The 23108-nt window shown below is 40.3% G+C and overlaps 1 protein-coding gene across 3 annotated transcripts in view; it reads right to left on the bottom strand.

Moving 5' to 3' along the window:
• Positions 1-23108, bottom strand: part of LOC127449160 (PTB domain-containing engulfment adapter protein 1-like) — a 95430-nt gene that overhangs the window by 37861 nt on the left and 34461 nt on the right. The window contains exon 2 of one of the 3 annotated variants that reach the window (XM_051712396.1): positions 3269-3389. The exons of the other annotated variants lie outside the window; for them this stretch is intronic. The gene's annotated coding sequence lies outside the window, so the exon portion shown is untranslated. The remainder of the gene's footprint in view (positions 1-3268; positions 3390-23108) is intronic. 3 annotated transcript variants of the gene reach the window in all.

Below are 23108 nucleotides of genomic sequence, written 5' to 3'. Positions count from 1 at the left end.
TATAAACCACTCAACATCGTTATAGCAACTGTTTATTGCAAAGAACATATCTGGCTGTTAACAAATGTGTGTAAAATTATAAAGTCAAAAGATTTAGCCAGTTTATATTCTCAAATAAAATGTAAAACAAGACAAGAAATGCTTCAAAAGATGGTTATATGTTAACTTAGGGTTGCACACAATACCTGCAGTATACCAGTGCCATAGTACTACCACAGACTCAAGCTTTATAATACCTGTGGTACCAGAGTGTTTTTCATTAAATACAGTTGAATGTATATATAGTACCTAATGCTTATGCAGCGAGATGCTGATAAGAGAGGAAGACAATAGAGGAAGTGTGCTAGCTAGGACGTATCCTTTGAAGGCAGCGGTATACAGAGTGTCCTCTTTTAAACAAGCCTTGTTTAAAATAGACAGCCTTCGTAGGACAAGCGGAAACAGAACTTATTATGGTTGCTATGACAGCATGCCACTCTTAAACAAGCGCAAGCGCTTTGAGTGAAAAGGGAACAAAGTCCCTCTGGAAAGGAATGTCTGAGGTAAATTGTAAGAGAGTTAATTTCAGTTGAAGCAAAGAATTGTGGGTTGAGTGCGCACCAAGGATACACCTCATGCATCCTCCAAATTCCCGTGAAAGAAGGTCGCATTTCGAAGGCTGCATTCAGAGTGTCCTACTCACTTTTCTGAAACGAGACAGCCTTGATGACGTATGCGGCTGAAAAATGCGACCTCCTGAGGACGCAGCTTTCGAAATGAGACACAGCTATAGTCAACACACAACCACCAATGACCTCCATCTCAGGGGGGGTGTCCACTCCAAACGCATCCATCTTTTTCTATGAAAGCATGCACTAGACGGATGTCTTTGACCGTCCTTGTGGTTTTTTTCATCATCTCATGTAGAAACTATGCATTTTTTCAGACACTGTGTCAATTTAAAAGGAAATTCAGCATTTAAAATGCGTCATGAGACACCCGTGTTCTGTTTTATTCATTGCACTGCGTCTGTTTTAGTCCAAGAATGCAAGTCATTGTCAGTGCTTGGCACGCATCCAATATTCGAATGCTCATTTTCGCTTTCAAATGTGCATTTTTTATCTTGCATTCGACGAATATTTGTGACTTTCTTCTGCAGAACACAAAAGAAGATTTTTAGAAGAATATCTCAGCTATGTAGGTCCATACAATTCAAGTAAATGGTGATGTAATGGTTCAATGAAATGAGGAAGTGGGAAACGCCGATTCAAACTCAGGTATGTCACTTATTTTATAAATTAAACACGTCCGCCTCAAGCATGACGGTAAAGCTTTCAAAACAGCTGATAGCGTCCAACACACACACACACACACACAGCTTGTCAGCTGGGTTCTCTCTCCCTCTCTGGGGATTTGGGCAGCATTTTATCTCCCCGTCTCTCACTGTGAACATAGAAATCACAATTAGCAGCAATTCATCTCAGGTGAACCCTTACCGCTTCCTCTCTCCCCAGACTAACGCTTGGCCATGCCCTCGCCTTCGAATACCCCCACCGCCCGACTCAGGTCGGCCAACCCGGCCTGCCCACTCCCCCCCCTTTTCTAGAGAGGAAGTCCCCGGCCTGTGGACCACCTCGAACTTAAACGGCTGGAGTGCCAGATACCAACAAGTGATCCGGGCATTACCATCCTTCATGTGGTGGAGCCACTGGAGCGGGGCATGGTCTGAACAGAGGGTGAATGCTTGTCCCAGCAAATAGTAGCAGAGAGTGAGGACTGCCCACTTGGTGGTCAAGCACTCCTTCTCTATGGTGCTGTACTTAGTCTCTCTCATAGAGAGCTTCCGACTAATGTACAGCACCGGGCACTCCTCCCCCTCCACCACCTTCATGACAGTACAGCACCCAGCCCCCTGTCCAATGCATCTGTCTGCAAAACAAAAGGAAGTGAGAAGTTAGGGGAATGCAGAAGCGGCCCGCCACAAAGTGCAGCTTTTACCCGCGTGAAAACCTGTTGGCATGGCTCCGTCCACTGGACCGGGTCTGGAGCTCCCTTTTTAGTGAGATCAGTCAGCAGGCTGGTGACATCCAAATAATTAGGCACAAACCTTCGATAATAGCCAGCCAGCCAGCCCCAGGAATGGTCTCACCTCCTTTTTGGTCTTGGGCATGTCGCAATTGCTGCGGTTTTATACATTTGGGGCTGCACTTGCCAACGACCCAAGTGGAACCCCAGATACCGTACCTCCACCCACCCAATTGCACACTTCTTTGGGTTTGCTGTGAGCCCCACTTGCCATAGTGACCTTAGAACTGCCCTCAGATGCTGCATGTGCCGCTGCCAATCATTACTGTATGATATGAATAATGATATCGTCCAAATAAGCGGTGGCATACGCAGCGTGCGGTCTGAGGACTCTGTCTATAAGACACCGAAACGTAGCCGGGGTCCCAAACAAACCGAACGGAAGGGTTACAAATTGATGAAACCCGAATGGTGTGGAGAAGGCCGTTTTCTCATGAGACATCTGCGTTAAGGGGATCTGCCAATATCCCTTTGTTAAATCCAGTGTCGAATAAAATTGAGCCATGCCCAACAGATCGAGCAGTTCGTCAATACGAGGCACTGGATTTGCGTCAAATTTCGACACCCCGTTGACTTTCCTATAATCCACACAGAACAGGACCAAGCCATCACTCTTAGGTACCAGAACTACTGGGCTGGCCTAATCACTGTGGGATTCTTCTATTATACCCATATCGAGCATGGCATTTATTGTTCCCGTACTACCTGTTTTGTGTTCAGGTAACCGGTAGGGCCGACTATGTACCAATAACCCCGGGGTTTGATGTGGTGTTTTATGAGATTAGTGCAGTCGGGGAGAGGCGAGAACACGTCAGATAAATTATTTTGCAATCTGGCAACCTCCGTACATTGTGACGGCGAGTGGAGGTCTCCACAAGGGATCAGGGTAAACTGATTGGCTTTTAGACTCATCTCTGGACCAAGCTCCTCCCTCTCCGGAACTACCATCACCAAGGATACGGGAACCACCTCTCTCCATGGTTTTAGCAGGCCACTCTATACAACCAATCTTTTATAATTGAAAAATATGGATATGTGGGTGCGATGTCCAGCTGAAGACGTTGACCATCAATCACTATCACTTGGTCAAATGCGTGTTCCTGGGTTTCGGCACCAATGTAATGGTTCAATGAAATGAGGAAGCGGGAAACGGCGATTCAAACTCAGGTATGTCACTTTTATTTTATAAATTAAATATGTCCACCTCAAGTGTGACGGTAAAGCTTTCAAAACAGCTGACAGCGGCCAACACACACACACAGCTTGTCAGTTGGGTTCTCTCTCCCTCTCTGGGGTTTTGGGCAGCCTTTTATCTCCCCGTCTCACTGTGAACAAAGAAATCACAATCAGCAGCAATTAATCTCAGGTGAAAACCCTTACCACTTCTCTCCAGTGGTTAAATCAATGTCTACTGAAATGGTCCAGTTGGTTTTCGGTTAGAAAAAAACAAAATATAATTTTCACTAGGGGTGCACCGATTGACCGGCCACCGATCGGAATCAGTTGGCAGTTCTAAGCATTCACGAATTTAAACTTTCAGACATGCTGTAATTCAGATAAATATGTCGGTTTGTTTTTAAAAATGTGTAAGAATTACACATGTATGAATATTAAGCTGCTCATTTTCTAGAGTCGTTACGGTAGTAATTCTGACTCTTTGCACAGTGAGCAGGAAGAGTATAAAGAGGCTGCTAAAAACAAACTAAACAAAAAATAAACATGCAAATACATGATAAATGATGTGAGTCACGACAATCAGACGTTGTGTTGATCTATAGAGACTGTTTGAGCCATCATGCTTTTAGCTCCACTCCCTTCAACATGAGTGCTCTCTGTGTCAATCAAACATGTGCGCTCTCTAGGTGCTCACAATATCTGTCACTCATTTCAGCGCTATTCTGTGAGGATCCCAATTTAAATCAGATTAATGTTGGTCACATTACCACTAATAACAGATATAACTGTTTAACCTTCAATAATGGCACCACGTCTTCAAGATAATTTGTGATATGTTACAACAAGATGCCAAAAACAGTAAACAAATCATACATATTAATGATTTCTGGAGCAGTTTTAAAGCTTTTAATGGATCTATTTTCTTTTTTTTTTAATGTATCTCTGCGGTGTGTGATGCTCTCATGGTTTTTACCGGTTGCCAGTATGTCACAATGACCTTTTGATATTGACAACAGAACTATTAATAACTGTTTTCAATACAATGTTAGCAATTCACAATTAATGTAATTTTAATGTAATTTTGGTAAAACTTAATAAAAAGGTTTCATTTCTTTAACATTAGTTAATGCATTAGGTATCATGAACAAACAATGAACAATATATTTTTACAGCATTTATTAATCAATGTTAGCTAATAAAAATACAATTATTCATTGTTAGTTCATGTTAGTTTATAGTGCATTAATGTTACTAGTACAACTTTTGATTTTAAAAATGTATATGTTGTAACTAACATTAAGTTCATTAGTTCATGTTAACTACAGTAATGTTGTTAAATAATATTAACAAATTGAACCTTTTTGTAAAGTGTTACTGTAATTTTACTGTGTGGGGCATAAACATAACTGCAGCATATAACTTGCAAAAGTGTGGCAAAGGGCACTAAAAAAAAAAAAAAAAAAATTAGTATCGGCCGATCTTAGTGTTGAAAAAAATTGGAAATCTCATCGGCCTCAAATCTCCTGATCGGTGCACCACTAGTGCTTAATATGCAGTTGTTGCCTCTAATTTCACATAACAACAGATATTTTTTCATTTAAGGCCAGTTTGGCCAGTAAAAGAGCAAATAAACATCTTTTTGATGAACTCTTTCTTGTCTGTTGATTAAACAGAAAATAAAAAATAAAATATCGGCAATTGGTATCAGAATCGGCCCATTTGCTTGTAAAAAAAAATAAAAAAATAAATCACCAATCGGAATCGGCCATGAAAAATCATGCATCCCTAACTTTCACTGTACATCTTGACAGAAGTCTCCTTGGTGATCATGATTTCAAGCTCGATTACACTTCCAACAGTGCCATCTAGCGCTCTGCGTATGCTTCAAGCACTTGGAAGTGTTATCGAGCTTGAAATCACGATCGTGTCTAGAGACTACAATGGCAAGATGTACAGTGAAATTGGCCTGTTCTCACCCATGACCAACTGGATCGCTTACAAAGACATTAATTAAACCACTGGAGTCTTACGGATTTCCTTTAGGCTGACTATTTTGGAGTTTCAAAGGCCTGCCCAGCATTAACGTGCATTATATGGATCTACATAGCTGAGATATTCTTCTAAAAATCTTAATTTGTGTTCTGTAGAAGAAAGAAAGTCATACACATCTGGGATGGCATGAGGGTGAATAAATGATGGGAGAAATTGTTGGGTGAACTATCCCTTTAAGAGGTCTTTTCTCCTTCACTTGATCATTGACACGGAATCGCTGTTGTGCGCGTGTTTGTGGTGTGTACTTTAGTTTAATGTCCCCAGACATCACAAAGGTTCCACCCTATTCCAACCAGTGTTTAGAACTTACAAAGACCTGAATAAAATGTCAGAATCTAATGAGTTACTGTATATGCATGGTAAATAAGAAAAAGTATACAGAAGGTACAGCATGCAATGCATAGATTGGATGCAATATTCAGTGGAGCACCACACTATCAATAAAACAGGAAAAGGAGATTTACATTACAGATATGGAGACCAAAAGGGATCTGCTGCTCTGTGAAGCATATAATCTCATTATCAGGACAGTTAAGAAAGCCAATTAGGCTGTAAATCAGCAGACAGGATAATTCAGAGTTGAATATTCAGCATGACGTCCTGCTGCGTTGGCAGAAACTTTGAAGACAATCCTAACAAAGTCTCATCAAAATCTTCAGTCAGTACTAACTGTACATTATTCCGCTTATTCCACGGTTAGGTACCATATAAATAAATGGACAAGACACATCAGAATTAATAAATAAATGTACACAAGACTGCGGAGAGACCATGAATATGAAAACAGCTACTGTATGCAGGAAACATAAGTTTCCCCAATAAGCGGTCAGTTATAACCTGTTGCTATAAGACAACAGTCATTATTGAGATATAATGAATGCAGCGATTGACCAATAAGAATGGAGTATTCCAAAGATCAATGTAATAAACAATATTAAAACTTTGTGTTGTGTGAAGGAGAGTAAGTGATTGGACAGAGGGCATGTTCAGCAGTCATGAAGGATATTCAGGAATTGACCCTTCGCTAATACCCGCCTTAAAATTGTTACTGACCAATCCTACCTTAGCAATCAATGTCATCCACCATGTTTTTAGACAAGCTTTTGCTTTCTTCTTATTTTCTAATAAAAATCATGTTTATTTGGTAATTTTAAATGCAATGTAATGTAGACTAGAATTGCGAAAATTACCAGAGGTTGTTTTGACGTAACTGTCCGGCTGTGCTTCGACACAGAAGCATATTTGTAGATACTCCTGGTACCTGGGTATCTTAGGGGGTAAATGTGAGCTCTATAATCAATATATTGATAAATGTTTTATTACTTTGCTGTCATTACATGCATTTACCTTTTCATGACATTCTCTGTGTGTTTGCCTAGGATAAGTGAAGTGTGGAAACTTGTGTTTCTGCAAGAAGTGCTGATGTGTGACAAATCGCTGACATTTGAGTGTGTGTGTGTGCATGCAAACAGACGTCTCATGACTCGTGTGGTCACACTCCGTGACCCATTTAGAGGATATAAAAGTACAAGTACCCAGCTGCTGTTTTGCAGATCTCTCTTCATTTGTATATCAACTGGTGCTTGCTTGAGCTCTAATAAATGCCACTTTTTGGAGCCCTTCATCCTTGGTGTCCTGTGTCTCTTTCTGGCTTAAGAAAGAAACATCACTCTGCTCCATCATTCTTGGCATAGTCTGCAGGATAGAAGACGGTGAACTGAGGGAATCTGGGAAGAATTCACACTGAAAGACTATGAAGGTTCTGGAAGCCACAAAGACCCTGGCGTGCTGAGGAACTGGAGTCGCTGAATTGTGTACCTCTATGGTACATGCAGTGTGTGAGTTGCTGACAGTTTTACCTAGTTTCATCTTTATCTAAATGAGTAAAAAGGGGACAGAGAAGCTAGAGACATCAAATCCAGGGATGAAGGGATCCGATCTCTCCTTAGAGGAGACACAAACATTATGTGTCGAGCAGGTACAAAAAGCCATGAGTTTAAAATAAATCATGAAAAATATGTTAGTTGATCTAACATCTTGTTAAAATGTAGGCGAAAGGTGGACAGCTCCAAAAATTAAACAAGCATACAAGAAAAGGTAAAAAGGGGTTTTTAATAAGAAAACTAAATTGCAGTGGGATTTGGTCATTCTGAATAAGATTTGAATGCATGTAGAGGAACAAAAGAAGGAAAGTGACAATAGGGCTAAAAAAAATTATGTAGACTAAATTGACAGCTTTGTCATCTGAATTGGGTCGAGAAGAACAGGGTCGAGAAGAACAGACGGTGCATTACGTGTACACAGCTCTCGAGCCCGCATGGTCTGTGCCCTAGCTAAAGAGATTGATCCTGTAGGGAAGCCTACAGATGCCCTAGATAAGATTCTAAAGTATAGAGATGTGTATAATTACTCATACGGGGATGCTTGCAGCACAGCCATGACGTCAGTGGGGGGTAGTAAGGCTCAGAAATGTAAAAGCGGCTATGGCCGATTTCTTAGATCACACCACCTCTGATAATGAGAGGGATGGATGGGAGCCCGTCGACGAGTACACCGAACAATTTACGGAGGCTTGGATAGCTCACAGTGGCATGGTAGCAGATGATGAGGAAGCCCAAACTGCTTGTAGAACAGCAGGAAATGTGGGAGCATATCTGGGAGCATAAATGTGGGAGCATATATTAATGGATGGCTCTACCTTGGGGGGTAGAGGCTGAACATAGGGCTAATGGCTTTTACGTAAAAGCCATCAAGGTAAATGAGACATATGTTGTTGAATTTTTGGTAGACACAGGAGCACAATTAACAGCAATACCTCAAAAATTAGTACCAGATTTTCCACTGACTAGAGAGGTGTTGAATGCAAAAAATGACTGTGGTCACCTGAACATGCCACCTGCTACAATCACAGGCACACAAACGCCCTACATGCGGCAATATCCAAATGGCAAACAGGCAGAAAATCAGATTATCCAGGTGGTAGAGAACCTTACTAAACAAGGTATTCTAAAAGAAACCACCTCTCCCTGTAATTCCCCTGTCTGGCCAGTCAGAAAACCGGATGGTTCCTGGCACCTGATAATGGATTACCGGGGAGCTAAATAAATGTGTAGATAAAATGACCCCATTAGTCGCTGACCCCAGTACTATATTTTCAGCGGACCCACAGCATGCGAAAATATTTTCAGTAATTGATATGTCTAACAGATACTGGTCCATCACGCTCCATCCTGATATTCAACACCGGTTTGCCTTCACTGTCAGAGGTAGTCAATATACGTGGACTAGGCTCCCACAGGATTTCCATAATAGCCCTACTGTCTATCATACAGCGTTGAAAATGCATTTGTCTGACCTACATCTTGAATCCACAGTAATTCAATACGTAGATGACATTTTAATATGCAGCACAGATTTGGAACAACAGAGTGAAGATGTTGAGTCACTGTTAAACATTCTGTATGAGAATGGACAGATAGCAAGCTTCAAGAAAGCTCAACTAGGACAAAAAGCCATAGTTTATCTAGGACAGCAATTGACTGAGGGCACTCAAGCATTCTTACCAGATAGAACAGCTGCGATCAAAGAAATATCTTCCCCATCGACTGTTAAAGATCTGAGAGCTTTCATGGGCATGTGTAATTAATGTAGAAATTGGATCCTAGACTATGCACAACATACTGCGCCACTCAATGAACTGTTAAAAGGAGATCCTAACAGCAAAACACCCATAGTTTTAGATGAAAACCAATTACGAACATTTAAGGATATAAAACACCTTTTTGTAGCTAGTCCAGCCCTGGGCATTCCCTGATATGGTCAGCTTTACCACTTTTATGTTGCTGAAGAAAAAGGTTTTATGTCTGCTGTACTCATGAAGGAATGGGGGGACAGGAAGAAACCAATTGCTTACTACAGTCAGAAGCTAGACTCAGTGGCATTGGGGTGGGGGCTTTGCTTAAGAGCAATGCAAGCTACTTTCTTAGCAGTAGAGTTAACTACACCCTTTGTGCTAGATTCAGAGTTACATGTATACTGCCCGCATGCCGTGGTAGTGTTACTATCTATAGGCCAGGTGACCCGTGTTACAGCACCATGATGGGTGCGGTGGTCCACAGTACTAGAGGGGTCAAATATCAAAATACACAAATCAACACCAGGAAATGTTGCATCATTCCTGGTGACACACTCTCATGACTGTGTGAGCGATTTGACAGAAACATTGGCTATCAGGCCTGCTCCCCACCGCAAAAGCAGCTCTAATACAACTTAAACTGTCTCTAGGAGACCCGCCTAGTAGTACAGAGACCATAAGCACCTGTGAAACTGTCACGTCCAAATTAATGGATGACGCTCAACTGAGAGCCCTCCAACCGCTCTCTGCTGGACAGAGAGGTGGAGGGAATGTTCAAAGAGGGCCGAAAAAAGGGAATTGCAGGTATTGTGGTTTGCAGAGGTCAAAAGTCTACCCGGACCACCAGGCCCTTATACACACCTACAAGTAGACTACACCAGTCTGCCACCATGCCAGGGTAAGCGAGAAGTGTTAGTGATTGTAGAAACTTTCTCCCAGTGGGTTGAGACCTTTCCGGTAAACAGAAGTACCGCCGCTCGGACTGCAAAAATATTGGTACAAGACTACATACCACGATGGGGTTTACCAAAAAAAAAATTGACTCAGACCAGGGTACGCATTTTACAGAAACAGTGTGTCAGGAAGTAGCTAGAATGCTAAAGCTTGACTGGGACTTTCATTGCCCTGGTCACACTGTCGAGTGGTATGGTAGAGAGAGTAAATCAAATCATCAAAAATTGATTGCACAAATCACACAGTGATGGAATACCATGGCCAGAAGCTCTCCCTATGGTTCTATACTCTATTAGGGGGGCACATAACAAATCGACAGGGCTTTGCCCCATTGAGGTGGTCACAGGAAGGCCCATGAATGTGCCAAGACAGATTGACCCGAGAAAAGCTGACGCCCACCTCACCTCTGACACCTTAATCAACTATTGTATGTGACTAACAGAAGCAGTGAAGGGAGTTGAGGGGCAGGTTAAGGAAGCACAAAAACAAAATGATGGGAGTGCAGCTCATGGGTTTTACCCAGAACAACACATTTTTGTTAAAATACTTAAGAGATGTGATAGGGCCAAAGTGGGAAGGACCATATACTATTCTGCTACTCACTTCTACTGCGGTAAAGGTTCAGGGAAAGAGACATTGGGTACACGGCTCTCATTGCCGGCCAGTCTGAGGTGGGGATAGAGACTAGAGGCATGAGAGAACTGTCAGGAAGAACTCGCCTATTTAGAAGGTGAGGGGCCACCCTACTCAGTGAAGATGTTCAACCACTCCATGTCTCTGTTAGATTGCTCTACCACTCACTGCTGGTGCTAAAAGAAACAAATAACTGCAGGGAGGAGTGAATACACTGGTCAACCCTCTGTAAAACAAATTACTGCCTATGTTTTTGTGCTTATGTTCACAGGTAAAACATCAAAATTGAACTACGGGGAGTCCGCCAAGAAGGACAACTCAAAACACGCCCCGGAACTGGATGTGCAGGCTGTTTGGACACAGGCCTGACTGCCAGACCCTGGAGGGCTGACTCGTCCGCTGGCACCAAACGAGCAAAGGCTGGATCTCTTGGCTGACCGCCCAGAATCAACTCACAATAGTTCCTAAAAGAAAGATAACACCAAGCGGAGGGGAAACCCATGAGTTAGATAGATCTCTTGTATTTTTCCACCCATGGTCTTTGAGTGAGCCTCGACGATATAGACTAGAATTACAAAATTTACCAGAAGTTGTTTTGACTTAACTTCGTAGATACTCCAGGTACCTGGGCATCTTGGGGGATAATGTGAGATATAAAATCAATATATTGATAAATGTTTTATTACTTTGCTGTCATTCCATGCATTGACCTTTTCATGACATTCTCTGTGTTTGCCCGAGATAAGTATGGAAACTTGTATTTCTGCAAGAAGTGCTGATGTGTGACAATTCACCGACTTTAAGTGTGTGTGTGTACGTGCAAAGGAACATCTCATGACTTGGGTGGTCACACCCCCGTGACCCATTTAGAGGGTATAAAAGTACAAGTACAGCTGTTGTTTTACAGATCTCTCTTCATTTGTATAACAACCAGTGCTTGCTTGAGCTCTAATAAAAGCCACTCTTTGGAGCCCTTCATCCTCAGTGTCCTGGGTCTCTTTCCGGCTTAAGAGAAAAACATCACTCTGCTCCAACATAACGAACGTTGTAAGGGAACAGGTTTTTATAAAAACGTTTTTTTTTTCTGAAAATTGACATTTATTCACTTCATAACTTACATCTTACTGTCATTTGTGTCAACTCCTTCAGACACACTAAACTATGCTATTTTAATATGATCCATCCAAGAGTGCAACATCTTTAATAATCTAGTGTTCAGTAAACGAGTTAAGTGATAAAATACATTGTATATATTTTTTTCTCTGTTTTCACATTATTCTGAAAATTCTGACAAAATTTAATATTTTTCCATCTTAACCATGTGTTGTACACTGGAGCCATGGCATCCACCATGGGCAGGAAGTGGGAAAGGAGTCCTCAGAGTTACATCTGGTCATGATATTGTCTGATTTATTCAAGATTGTAAAAACACATCTTTGCAGTTTTTTATGGAAATTACTTTGCTTGGCAGTTTAACATTGTGACCTCTTGCTGAGGACAGGCTAAGTTACATGTGCTTCCAAGTATAGAGCATGCATTTAAAAAAATTCTAATTAAATTATTCAAAAATATAAGTAATAAATGCCCTGAGGATACACATTTCCTTTAGATTTAACTTTTCCAGTATTTTTATTATTATGACTTTTTTTTGTAAGACATATTTTGTCCTTTATCTCAAGAATCAGTGAGTGCAAATGAATTGGTCAGTGGGACAGTGTATCAGTCAGGTATACTTGCATGTTTATTGGCTTCAGTGCATAATCAAACACACACCAAGCGACATGACAGCATTGCTTTGGTCTCGTGGGCAGTGGAGTACTCTTGACAAGACAAAGCGCTCAAGAATAATGTAAAGTAGGTTCATAAATCTAAGCTGGTGACTGTAAGCACACGTTATAATTTTGCTCTGATTTTCATGGCTGTTTCTGCATGATAAGGACTTCCCCTGGTGAAATGCTGCAACTTCTCCAGTCAATTTAAATATGCCCATATTTTACTGTCAGACATTGATTTTCTGAGGGGCCGTTTCCTCTCCTCCACACAAAGCAGTAAAGAAGCTCAAGGACAAACTAAACCAATTTGTCATTTGGCTTGTGTTTCTTCGAATAAATTTGAATGAGCGTGAAGCAGGAGAGGGCAAAGCAAACTTTGTCTGAATCTGATGGTCAAGTGGTCCCATCAATGTTGACAGATCTGAAAGCCCAGGCCAAAGAAATAACTGCTTGTTCTCATTAGCTATAAAAGGAACCTCTGATAATGAGATGTATTAAAGCCTTCTAAGAGAAACAAAAGTTTACTGCAAGTAAACAAGGGATGTATCGGACTTCAAATAAACCAATAAGTATTGCTGACCATCCACTGTTGTTCCTTGCAATACATTATCAAGACAAAAAAGGAAGCCTAAAGCAGGAATTACAGAATTGATACAATAACCGAGTTTAGCATAATCAGTCTATAAAGGTGTGATGTCTCTACCAGGAAAAGGAATCAATATCAGAGCATTTCTGAGCAGCTTTTAACCACAGTCTGCTGAAAGTGAAATGGCGCAATTACATTTAGATGCACACATAAGGTCGGTATTTGCATTATTATTATTCTGAACCAGCCTTCACATCTATCACTACAAACTACAGTTAGTGCAAGATTAAAAAAAATTTTTTTTTGAGGTGTAAACAGTCTATTATGTATACAGTAGGGTTCAAAAGTCCAAGAGTCCACATTGAAAATCTAGGATGCAAAATCTAAGGCCCTGTTTACAACTGGTATTAAGATATAGAGGTCTGCAACCCGACCTGGACCCGACGGGACCAGAGAACCCGACAGGTTTCAGGCCGGGTTCGGGTCAGTTGTTCAAGTAGGACTTCAGGTTTGGGTCGGGTTTGTAAAAAAAAAAAAACGGCCTGCCGAACTTGTTTCATGCACGTGCTCTCACTCACAGACATGTGCGAACAGACGAGTTAGGGGCCGTTCACACCGAATGTGTTTTTGCACGCGTCTGTTCTGTTTTCCCATTGTTTTCCTATGCAAACACATGCTGGACGAATGTCTTTGACACATGTTGCACCATGTCTCGCTTTTTCTTCAGCGTCTCGTTCAGGACCGGCACTGTTTAAACACCGTGTCAAATTAAAAAGAACTTCAAATAAAAAAAAAAAAACGCATGTCAAAACACCTGCGCTCAAGCGAGCAGTGTTGAGTAGTTAACTAAAAGCAGCGACGCTAATAACTTAACTACATTTTTCAGTAGCGTTACAACAGCTCAGCTATTTATCATTACATTTTGAGTAATATTTTATTAAATGTATTTCATAGTATAAATTCCCATTCAGTTTAATTTTGTCACCCTATTTGTTTAAAGGTGCTGTAAGCGATTTTAGCATTCTGAAGCTTTCAAATGACTGAGCTGTTGAATTAGCCACGCTCCTCATTCCAAAGCCCCACCCTCCAATGATAATTTTGAGACCAAAACCAAGCAAAAGAGCAGCATTGTTTGTTCATGTGGCTGTCAAATTCAACAGTGGCACAACAGCGCCCTCAGCTGACAAACAATATCATAATAATCCACAAAGAATGGAAGAAAAATCTGCAAGCAGACATGCTATGCTATCAAAAATCTTAGCCTCAATGATCCGCTATCTCTGCATTCTTCTTTAAATAGCTTTAATAAAGTTAGTAACTTTTTGTTAGTAGCTTGTAGTGTAGTTTACTTTTTTTTTTTTTTTAAAAAAGAGTAGCTTGACTGTATCTTAATTTTAAGTTTGAGTAGCTTGTAGTTTGGGATGCTACGGTTTCACAATACGCTGCAAATGAGACATTTCCGTTTACACCTTAATTTCATGACTACATACATCACTCCCTAGTCCCTTGGCATGATGATAAAGTACAAAAATTTGTGTGTTTCCCAGGAAACGTACCTGAAATGTAATCTACGCACTAATATGACATTTCGAGCAGAATTCTACGTTATTTTAGTGGAGTACCTATATTAACTGAGCTTGCTTTTAATCTTTTTCACTGTATGTTGATATCAGACACTCTGAAGCTCTGTGGACTTGTGCATGAATATGCAGGGTTGGGAGGGTTACTTTTGAAATGTATTCCACTACAGATTACAAAATACATGCTATAAAATGTCATTTGTAACGTATTCCGTTAGATTACTCAAGGTCAGTAATGTATTCTAAATACTTTGGATTACTTCTTCAGCACTGGTAGATTTTTTCACTTGTTTTGACTATAAAAACTCAGTACAGTAAGACAAAATACACATGTTAAAAATACATTCTCTGAAAAACAGAAATATCTTATGCAGTGTTGTTTCTAAAACAAGATAAATCAAACTGATCTTGTTTTAAGGATTTTTAGATATTTTTACAGGAAAACAATAGAAAACTTATTATCAAGAATATGATTTTTGCCCTAATGTCAAAGGTTTTACTAGAAAAAAATTAATTATGATCCAACGTGAATTTTCTTGATAAAAAAAATATGATCGTGTCTGGTAACGTGCATGCAAAATGTCTAGAAATAGCATTTTAGCTTAGCGTAAAGCTGACAATTTACACAAGGTTTATTTCTATTTCTTCTGCTCCAAACTTACTTCAAACTTACAGGTGCATCTCAATAAATTAGAATGTCGTGGAAAAGTTCATTTATTTCAGTAATTCAACTCAAATTGTGAAACTCGTGTATTAAATAAATTCAATGCACACAGACTGAAGTAGTTTAAGTCTTTGGTTCTTTTAATTGTGATGATTTTGGTTCACATTTAACAAAAACCCACCAATTCACTATCTCAAAAAATTAGAATATGGTGACATGCCAATCAGCTAATCAACTCAAAACACCTGCAAAGGTTTCCTGAGCCTTCAAAATGGTCTCTCAGTTTGGTTCACTAGGCTACACAATCATGGGGAAGACTGCTGATCTGACAGTTGTCCAGAAGACAATCACTGACACCCTTCACAAGGAGGGTAAGCCACAAACATTCATTGCCAAAGAAGCTGGCTGTTCACAGAGTGCTGTATCCAAGCATGTTAACAGAAAGTTGAGTGGAAGGAAAAAGTGTGGAAGAAAAAGATGCACAACCAACCGAGAGAACCGCAGCCATATGAGGATTGTCAAGCAAAATCAATTCAAGAATTTGGGTGAACTTCACAAGGAATGGACTGAGGCTGGGGTCAAGGCATCAAGAGCCACCACACACAGACATGTCAAGGAATTTGGCTACAGTTGTCGTATTCCTCTTGTTAAGCCACGCCTGAACCACGGACAACGTCAGAGGCGTCTTACCTGGGCTAAGGAGAAGAAGAACTGGACTGTTGCCCAGTGGTCCAAAGTCCTCTTTTCAGATGAGAGCAAGTTTTGTATTTCATTTGGAAACCAAGGCCCTAGAGTCTGGAGGAAGGGTGGAGAAGCTCATAGCCCAAGTTGCTTGAAGTCCAGTGTTAAGTTTCCACAGTCTATTATGATTTGGGGTGCAATGTCATCTGCTGGTGTTGGTCCATTGTGTTTTTTGAAAACCAAAGTCACTGCACCCGTTTACCAAGAAATGTTGGAGCACTTCATGCTTCCTTCTGCCGACCAGCTTTTTAAAGATGCTGATTTCATTTTCCAGCAGGATTTGGCACCTGCCCACACTGCCAAAAGCACCAAAAGTTGGTTAAATGACCATGGTGTTGGTGTGCTTGACTGGCCAGCAAACTCACCAGACCTGAACCCCATAGAGAATCTATGGGGTATTGTCAAGAGGAAAATGAGAAACAAGAGACCAAAAAATGCAGATGAGCTGAAGGCCACTGTCAAAGAAACCTGGGCTTCCATACCACCTCAGCAGTGCCACAAACTGATCACCTCCATGCCACGCCGAATTGAGGCAGTAATTAAAGCAAAAGGAGCCCCTACCAAGTACTGAGTACATATACAGTAAATGAACATACTTTCCAGAAGACCAACAATTCACTAAAAATGTTTTTTTTATTGGTCTTATGATGTATTCTAATTTTTTGAGATAGTGAATTGGTGGGTTTTTGTTAAATGTGAGCCAAAATCATCACAATTAAAAGAATCAAAGACTTAAACTACTTCAGTCTGTGTGCATTGAATTTATTTAATACACGAGTTTCACAATTTGAGTTGAATTACTGAAATAAATGAACTTTTCCACGACATTCTAATTTATTGAGATGCACCTGTACATTCATACGAGCAGACAGAGAAGTAACACATCGTAAGAAAGTGTTTCACCGCTGTTCAAATGCACTTTGGATCACATCATTTATATGTATAGATTTTTCCATCTGAAAGGACTAAATATTAAATGAAACAAATGACAATAAAATGCAAAGTAATCTCTTCAGTAATCAAAATACTTTTTGAATGCATCTGTTTTCTAATTACTAATGATTTAAATTGTAACTTGTAGTGGAATACAGTTACTTATATTTTGTATTTTAAATACATAATCCCGTTACATGTATCCGTTACTCCCCAACACTGTGTATATGTATATATTTTTTTAAATGTTCGCATCAGAAGGTTATTTCCTTTTAAAGCTGCTTGTAACCAGCAAAGTTTAACACTCTTGTTTTAGTGCAGTGTTTAATTGGCGAGTGAGTGGTTGGTGCTTTGCTTCTGTCTGGGACGCATCAGGACAAATTAGCATTTAAACCTTAAATGCAATGCGGTCAGGTGTGTTTCACTACCTCCATATGTGGTTTCAGTGATCTGATCACAAATGTTTCACACCCCTTTCACACCTTTATTGATCGCTGTTGACTTAATACCAGGTGTAAATATGGTCTAGTTTAAACCTGCAAAAAGAAAAAAAATTGGTGCACTGTTTGTCCCCAGGTACATGTGAATTTTAATGGAAATAACTAAAATAAATAAATTAAAACAAAGAAACTAATCAAGGTTACTAATCAAACAAGCACATTTTTGTCATTGACAGTGTCATCTCCTTTGTACAAAGGTCAGAGTTCCTTGCTTTCATTGAAGCCCACAAGAACATCTCTTTGGAACATTCTCAAATCACGCTGGGATAATATGGATCAGGTTTTGCACAAACTTGCCTATGGCAGCTCAAATGCATGCTAACATTCAAGCAAAAATAGGACATCAAACTGTATCAACTTAAAACAAATGCAAAATAGAAGCATTTTCACAAGAAGACCCACAAGAACAAATCCGCCATAGACGCTCACAGAGCTGCATTACTGGAGCAGAACATTAAACAGCACATATATTAAATCCCTTAAGATGCATCGTCACATTGTCCGTGTAAAAGAGTGTGCGCTTTGCTAAATTGGTTTTCCCTCATTCTCTAACAAGGTGCAGTCTGTGGACATAATCTTGTTGCTGGTTTGTATTTTTAGTCAGTTGCATTCAATGCAGCTTATGATGCGTTGAGGGCAAAAACAGTGAGACAAACAAAATTCATGATTAATGAGCATGTTTTCCCCAAGAACTGTTAAAACAAGCACATGTCACTTCATTGTGACTCAGGACAAGAAACAAACAACAACAACAACAACAAATGTCTCTGTGCATGCTGCCATTCCCTTGGCAGCAATAATAACATTGTCAAAATAGCAAATGGCAACAATTTTTAATTCACCATCTTGCATAATGAAAGGTCCTAAAATAAGCTCAGCAGGCTGGCAGACAGAACAAGTGCCATGTTTATACCTTGCACATTATCTTAGTCATGTAAATAACTCGCACTGTTGGAGCTTTTTCTTCCATTCTTTGTGGATTATAAGTGAGTTTCGGTTAAAACATTAAGGCTAATTTGTTGTCACATCACTAGCACAGCAGATCATGAATGTTGCAAGCAAATATGCAACTTGCATGTAATGGGCAGTGCCAGCTGTTTTGTCATTTTTGGAGATGAGTGGGGGTTGCAAACTAATAGGCTTGAAATTATATTCATCCATCTTAGTTTGTGCAGCCCACCTATTCATGTCAACCCAATGCCCGTGTGGATGCTGCTTCATAAAAGATCTTAATACATCATGTAGCTTTTTAAATCATGTTTTTATGAACGATGCTGGCTTGATTTTTGAATTTATTGAGAGATAGGAAATAATTGAAATAATTACGAGGAGACCTCATTATTTAATAATGTGCGAGATATTCGGAACCAATGCATTTTTTGTCCGCATAAAAGGCACATCTCCGCATGAGGAACAAAGGCAGGCTATGAAGTCAAAGCCAAATAGAGACCAATAGAGCATTTTTCAGCCACTAAAAGGTCTGCCTAATGCATGCACACACATACAGGTACATGCTTTCGGCACAGAAAAAACGGGTGACATTATGGCAGTGAACCAGGCCAGCTCCTGATCCTCAGAGCTCACATGAAAAGCAACAGATTTATATTGTCATAAATAGTGGTGCCTTTGCTTCAGTGCTGATACAGATATACCAGGGCAAGCATTTGTTTGGAGGGAGTATGTATGTAACCACCAGTAAATTAGAATGTCTTCCAAGCCATATCCTCTCTGGCTGTGATTCAAAGAAGACCTGGAGGGAAGACAAGAAAACTATGCAGGCAACGAAGACCAAACAACCCACGCTTCTGTGCAAACAAAGCACAAAGAACTAACAACGGAAGACCACCTAGCCTTTAGATTATCATTATGTACATTAAAGCCCCAGAGACCATGATTAAACTAACTGAGCAGGCTTGATAGGAAATACTGAATGGGGCAGCTTAACAGAGGATGCTGGTGATATTTATGGCCCTTTCTCTCTAAAGCGTTTCTGGTACAGGAGAGATAAGACTCCCCCTACACAGGTAATACAAAACACCTGTAAAGTCACCCTGTGAGCTGTGTCTTGGGATTGAATAAAAAGTGAGATTTAAAAATGTCCAAGTCATTACTGACTAAAGACTCGGTGGTCTAGAGTACGCTTACATAAACAAAGGCAGTAAGCACAGGAATGTAGAGACAGATACCCATGAGGACAGTAATGCTACTGTCTGGTGCAGAAGTCTTAATGTACCTTGTCTGCAGAGTTGACAGCACTATCATTATAGTAGTGGTTGGTTGTGTGGCATAGTGGTTAGATGGATTGGTACCTGAAAGGTCATAGGTTCGAGCTAAGGATGAACAGATACAAAATGTGTGTCCCAATACCGATTCCCCATTATTTACTTTTGAGACATTGGTAATATCCATTAATGCTGCATGATTGATTGAATTAAGATTGAAATTGCAATATGGCCAGCATTATCCATTAAACCAATATTATATCAAATTTAAAAAGGGGTTTTTGTTTCTTTTTTATTTTTCCATGATGTGGTTCAAATTTCCATGGAGTTGCCCAACACATGCATACAATAGAATTAATTTATAATGTTCTATCATATACAGTATATACAAAAATGAAAGGCAGTATCAAGGGAGTGCAATGATGTTTAAAGTATTTAAATATCACAGCACTCCCTTGGTAATGCCTTTTATGTATGTTGATTTTAATAAATAAATTCAAATGTACAACAGCATTTTTTGTACTATAATACATTTATTTATTTTTTTATAAAATGCAATAATTTTTTTTTTTAGATATTCTTTTGATTTTGGAGTCAAATTTGGACATTTTATTCTTGACAGGTTTCACAAGAAGCACCCTTATAACTGTTTCTCAATATGAAAAAAACTGCCGAGATATGGAAAATGACAGACAAGTGTAAACCAATGGACAACCACAATTAATGATACATTTCACATTCTACACATCTTAATCTGGTCTCAGATATAAGCAGAAAACTTCAAAAGGAAGAGCACCATACAATAGTGCTGTGTACTTGCTTACTATCAAGGGTGGTTCGCATAGCTTAGTATTGAACAAACTTTCCAAGCGTGGAAATGCAACCTTTATTTACAGTTTGTAAAATAACCATGGAAAATAGCTCTTGAGAATCAATTTACAATATCCAAATTCAGCATGAAACTCATGTATTTGTAGCAGGCATTTATTGGCTGGTGTTTTCAGCCAGTTCACAAGAGTAACTGTGTGGATTACTGTGAAACTCCGGAGAGTTTCTCGTAACTTGAAGCTGAAAACTTCACTGTTTTCCAGCAGGCAGAGGCACAGGCAGCTGTTCATTTGCATAATAGTGTATTTTATAATGCACGCATTGCACAGCTGCTAATCTCCACCCTAAATCTTTTTTTCTGTATCACATTGATTGTACACTTTGTTGTCTTTTGTATGCTTTTCCAACATGTTAATTGTTCACCTGACAGCATTCTTTCTCTCTCCCCCACTTCTTTCTCTCAAAGCACAATAAGATAAATATGAATGAATGCAGAAGGAGAAATCCCACAAGAATTGAAACTGCTACTGGTACAGAATTTACATCCCAATCTTATACACTGACAAACAAACTCTTGCATCTGAAAATTAGAAATCTATGAAACAATTCAATGCATTTAATAACAAATACTAAACAATGCATGCATTATTAATTATTTCAGCACAGAAGGTGAACAAACTGCAGAGCATAACTCATTTAAAATACCTTGAACTTGAACAGAATGTCAACAGTAAATAAATAAAGTGAACCCTAAAATGAACCTACATAGCTGGACCATGTTGCAAACTTACAGGCTTTTATTCAACAGCATCCTAGAACAAACAGGTAATTCCCTTTTCACACTGCCAGCGACTTTGTCGCTTTATGTCAGTAAACCCTGTTATGTGGGTAGTGCTGTCAACTGGGTTGAGAAATTTAATTATAATTTTTACATTAAATTTGACCAAAATTGTAATTAAATTAGAATTTTCAAGTCAGCATATTTTTAAATTGACGTTGTTTACTTAGTCTAAAAGAGGGCGCAATAACTACATTCAGCATATACCATAAAGCACAGTGTTAAATTATTGCAAAGAAAATTCTTGACTGTTAAAAAAAAAAAAAAGAGCATTTCATTTTAAACTAATGTGCATAAGATCAAAAAAAATAAAGAGTTTTAGTTGGTTTATATTCTCAAATGTTAAGTAAAATGTAAAATGAGGGGGAAACCGCTTCAAGAGACAGTTCTATGTTAACATGGTGTCAGTGGTACTACCCCAGACTCAAGCTTAATAACAACGATACAACAGTGTTTTTCCTTCATTACAGTTGTATGTACGGTAGTAATATTCCCAATAGTACTGAATATAGCTATTGAACTCAGTGGTGAAGCAGCTCAGACTATGAGCCCAGCGGCTGTTCAAACAGACGGAGGACAACATAATGGAACAGAATGCGATCCCGAGACAGGCATTTTCAAATTGAACTACTTTCCCGACAAAGCGTAAAACAAAGAAAAAAAGCTCTGCTTAATCTAAGAAACACTGATAACAGAACAAGACGCAATGGCCAAAGACCTCCACCTAAGGCGCTGTTCACACCAAACGCTTCTGCAACCATCCAGTTTACCATTTGTTTTTCTATGTAAACACGTGCTAGAAAAATATCTTTAATTGTTTCGCCGCATTTTTATGTTTATTCAGCATCTCATGCAGGAGCACTGTGTAACCTGAGACCTTTCTGTTAAACTGTAGCCTATTTGTTGTGCTGCACCTAAAGTAGCTGTGGCAGCGGGGGCGTGGTCAAGCATCTCTCCGGAGAGAGAGAAAGCGGTAAGGGTGCTTACACTGAGCTAAATTATGTCTAACACCTGTCTCTAATTTCAGTGAGCACGGGGAGAGCGGCATAAAAGAGCCACACCGCCAGCAGACGCGGTGAGAGAGAGACTGGCGCAAGAAAGCAACTACGTGTCATTCTGTTATATGACTAGTGTAGTGAACTGGAAGTGTTTAAGTAAATGTTTGCCTGTAAAACCGATGAGTGTGAACTGTAAGAGTGCAAGATTAAAACTCCTACCTGAACCAGGAAATCTGCTTCTCGCCTCCTCCTTTCCACTAAGTAGTGTTACACTGGTGCTGTAACCCGGGAAAAGGTTTGAAGATGGATGGAAGTCGCCCCGTAGAGTCCTCCCAGTTGGCTGAGATCCTCCAAGCCCTCGCTGGCTTACATCGGACCCACCAGCAAACCCTGCTTGAGCTCCGGCAAGATCAAGACCGCCGGTTTGTGGAGCTCATGCATGCTCAAGCAGAGGACCGACAGGCGATCCGGAGCCTCCTCAGCCAGGAGGCATCCCCAGCCGCAACCCCGGACAACCACACGCCGTTACCCCCGCCTGCGTTACAGAAGATGGGGACGGCGGACGACCCAGAGGCGTTCCTGGACATGTTCGAATGCACCGCTGAGATCTGGGGCTGGCCGCTTGGCCAGTGGGCGGCCCGACTCATCCCGCTACTGTCCGGGGAAGCCCAGCTCGCGGCTCAACAACTGCCAGCGACAAGCCTCCTGGCTTACGGAGACTTAAAGAAAGCCTTCCTGCAACGGGTTGGTCGGAGTCCGGAAGAAAGTCGTCAACTCTTCCAGAGCCTGAAGCTGGAGAGCTCCGACCGCCCGTTTGCCTTCGCCCAACGGCTCCGCGACGCCTGCCGAAGATGGTTGCTAGCGAGGGACTGCGGCGTCAACGGGATCATCAACCAGGTGGTACTGGAGCAATTAATACATCGACTGCCGAAG

Source organism: Myxocyprinus asiaticus, chromosome 12 (genome assembly GCF_019703515.2).
Source record: "Myxocyprinus asiaticus isolate MX2 ecotype Aquarium Trade chromosome 12, UBuf_Myxa_2, whole genome shotgun sequence".
In the NCBI taxonomy this organism is placed as follows: domain Eukaryota; kingdom Metazoa; phylum Chordata; class Actinopteri; order Cypriniformes; family Catostomidae; genus Myxocyprinus; species Myxocyprinus asiaticus.
This window is presented reverse-complemented; position numbering and strand designations above follow the sequence as displayed.